Source organism: Myotis davidii, unplaced genomic scaffold (assembly GCF_000327345.1).
Source record: "Myotis davidii unplaced genomic scaffold, ASM32734v1 scaffold287, whole genome shotgun sequence".
Lineage (NCBI taxonomy): Eukaryota > Metazoa > Chordata > Mammalia > Chiroptera > Vespertilionidae > Myotis > Myotis davidii.
This window is the reverse complement of record NW_006297658.1, coordinates 222,002-225,779: the sequence shown is the minus strand read 5'-3', so window position 1 is coordinate 225,779 and position 3,778 is coordinate 222,002.

Below are 3,778 nucleotides of genomic sequence, written 5' to 3'. Positions count from 1 at the left end.
GTAATAGGCTTAGTAACTTGGGTAATAAGAATCCAAAAAGGTGATCTAGGGTTTTTCACCACACTCCTGGTGAAAAAAACGAAGGTCTACTGCTGGAGGGCTAAGAAATGTCATATCCTGTCCTAGCCAATTTGGCTCAGTGGATAATGCCTTGGCCTGCCAATGGCAGGGTCTGAGTTCAGTTCTGACCCAGGGCATATAAATTCTGACCTAGGTTGCAGGCTCTTCCCTAGCTGGGGCCCAGTCAGGGCTCATGCAGGAGGCAACCAATCAAAGTATTCCTCTCACTTTGATGTTTCTCTCTGTCTTTCCCTTTCTCTTCCACATTCTCTAAAAATCAATGGAAACATATCCTCAGGTGAGGATAAGATAAAATAATAAAGAAATTATTATTATATGAAAGACACATCTTGAAAATACCTAAAGAAAAGTTTTCGTTTTTTCACACTTCACACCTGAGTTTTCCCCCAGGAGCCCTACCAGGTCCCACAGCGAAGACTGGAGGGAAATCTTCCAGCAACAGAAGGAGAGTAGCCATTTGGAAAATCCATACAGCCTTGTGTTCTTAACCAGGTCCACCCTCAGGACAAACTGCTTCCCCAGACTAATCTGGGGGCAGGAAAATACCTCACTCCAAGTCCCCTCTGGCCATACTTCACCACCTAACAGATGAAAAGAAGAAAAACTGACGTACGGGGCACTAATAACAGATCAATCACCCAGAGAGGGCTTCCTCTCCTCTCCCCCGCACTACCATTATATTAATAAAGTTCCCTTTCCCCAGTACATCATGTCTGGCTTTCAACAAAAACTTGGCATAATAAAATGAAAGGAAAAAAACAAAGGGAGACAAGCATTAGAACCAACCTTGGCTAAATATGGCAAGAATGTTGGATGTACCAGACCAGAAATCTATATATATAAAAGCCTAAGCGACCGTTATGACCAGTCGACTGAACAACGGGTCGCTGTGACACACACTGACCACTAGGGGGCAGATGTTCAATGCAGGAGCTGCCCCCTGGTGGTCAGTGTGCTCCTACAGCCAACCTCCTGTGGCCAGCAAACTTCCCGCTGTCCCTCTCCCCAGCCAAACCCTCCCCCTGGCCAGCCAGCCCCAATTGGCCCCAGTCACCAGCCAGCCTGAGGGACCCCACCTGTGCACGAATTCGTGCACTGGGCCTCTAGTTTAAAATAACAGATTAACATACTGAAGGCAGTAATGGACAAGATAGACAACGTGTAAGAACACATGCATAATATACGCAGAAAGATGGAATCTAAGAAAATCAAAAACGAAATTAAACTAAGAAATAAAGCCATTGGTTGGCTCATGAGTAGACTGGACATGGCTGAGGGGAGTCACTAAGGTTGAGGGTATGTCAATAGAAATTTACAAAACTGAAAATAAAAAAGACTGAAAAATGGAAAAGACTATCCAAGAACTGTGGGGTAATTACAAAAGGTGTAACAGACAATGGGAAATACCAGGAGGTGAAGGAAGAGAAGAATATCTGAAACAACAGTGACTGAGAATTTACCAAAATTGTCAGATCTAAGAAGCTCAGAGAACAAGCAGGAGAAACACCAAAATAAAACTACACCTCGGCATATGATATTCAAACTGCAGACAATGAATCTTAAAGCCAGAGTGGGCACAAAGGCTTGCTTATAGCAAAGCAAAGATAAGAATGACATCTGACTTCTCCTCAAAGCCATGCAAGCAAGAAGAAAGTGGAGTGAAATATTTAAACTGCTGAGGGACAAAGCAAACAAAACCCTAGAATTCTGTAGCCTGTGAAGTTCTTGAAAGGTAAAGAATAGACTTGCTCACACAGACAAAAATGGAGGGAATCTGTTGCCAGTTGACCTTCCTTGCAATAAATGTCAAAATAGTTTTTCAGAGAGAAGGAAAGGTCAGAAACTCAGATCAATACAAAGGAAGGAAGAACATTAGAGAAGGAATAAAGGTAAAGAAAAAACTTTCATTATTGTGTCTTAATTTAATAGATAAATTTCTTCAAAGTAATACCTATAATGCATTTAATAATTACAGATTATGTAAGTGAAATGAATGACGGCAATGTTACAAGGAATAGGAGGGGAGAGTTAAGAATATTTTGTAATAGGGTACTGCATTACCTGTGAAGTGGGATAGTGTTATTTGAAAGTGGACTTGGTTAGTTGTGAATGTATTCTACAAACTCTAGGGCAACCACTAAAAACAGAGAAAGACGTATAACTGATATTTGAAGAAAGGCAGAAAATAAAATTAGGAACAAAGAACAGGGCAGTAATCACTAAACACCAATGGTTTAAATACATCAATTAGAAGACATACTGTCAGAGTGGACCAATAAGCAAGATCCAAATATATGTTGTCAAAAAAAAACAACAACCCCATTTTAAATAAAAGACATATAACTTAAAAGTAAAGATATACCATGCTAACACCAATCAAAAGAAAGTAGGTGTAGCTATATTAATTTCAGGAGGAACAGAGCAAGAAAGTTATCAAGATAAAGAGGGTTATTACATAATGATAGAGGGGTTGATTCTCCAAGAAGACATAACACTCCTTAATGTGGCTGCACTAATAGCAAAGTAGCATGCTTAGGCAAAAGCTGACAGAACTGCAAAGAGAAATAGAGGACTCCACTATTTTGGTTGAACACCCCACCCTTCTATCAGAAACAGATCCAAAAGGCAAAAAATCAGCAAGGGACATATTTGAACTCAACAGCACCATCGATCAATTGCACACAACAGACAATTGCAGACTATGCAGAATACAGTTCTCAAGCTCCCTCACATGGAACATTTCCCAAGATGGACCACATTTTGGGCCCTAAAGTACACGCTAACAAATGTAAAAGAATAGAAATCATACAATGTCTGCTCTCAGACCACAGTGGAATTTAACTAGAAATCAGTAACAGACAAAATCCAAAAATACTTGTGGATTAAGTAATACACTTCTAAATAACACATGGGTCAAAGAAAAAAATCTCAACAGAAATTTAAAAAATAATTTGAAGTAAATAAAAATTAAACCAAAATTAGTGTTATGCATTAAAGCAGTGATTTGAGGGAAACTTATAGCATTAAATGCATATTAGAAAAGACGATCTAAACCAATAATACAAGGTTCCCCTTTAGGAAACCAGGAAAAGAAGAACACATTAAATCAAAAGTAAGCAGAGAAGGACAAAAAAAAAAAAATTAGAGCAGAATCAATGACATTTTAAATAAGAAATCAATAGAGAAAAATCAACAAAACTAAAAGCTGGTTCTTTGAAAAGATCAATAAAATGTATAAGCTTCTAATCAGGCTAAGAAAAAAAGAACGTTGTTAAAATAAGAAATAAAAGGGGATATCTCCACAGATCCCACGGACATCAGAAGGGTAATAGAGGCATACTACCAACCATGGCCACAAAATTAACCATCTTCCAGAAATAGCACTGGGCTAGGAGGGGTCACTGGTCAATGCTGCGCAACATTCAGGGAACAGATTACACAATTATCTGCGGGGCTTTCAGAGACAAAAGCAGACAGAACACAGACTTCAAGCCACTATGGAGCGACAGGAATCCAGACGGAGGGGACTGGCAACAAATAAGCATCAATGGAGAACCGAGACGGTATAGTAACCGTTTACAGGGCGTCTACAGGTTACGCCGCGAATCCAGACACAGGCCTTCCCACCACCTCCGACCGGCTCTCCGGCCCTTGGCGAGCTGCAGTCCCTGCCTCCGGCCCCCGTCCCGGGCCCCGC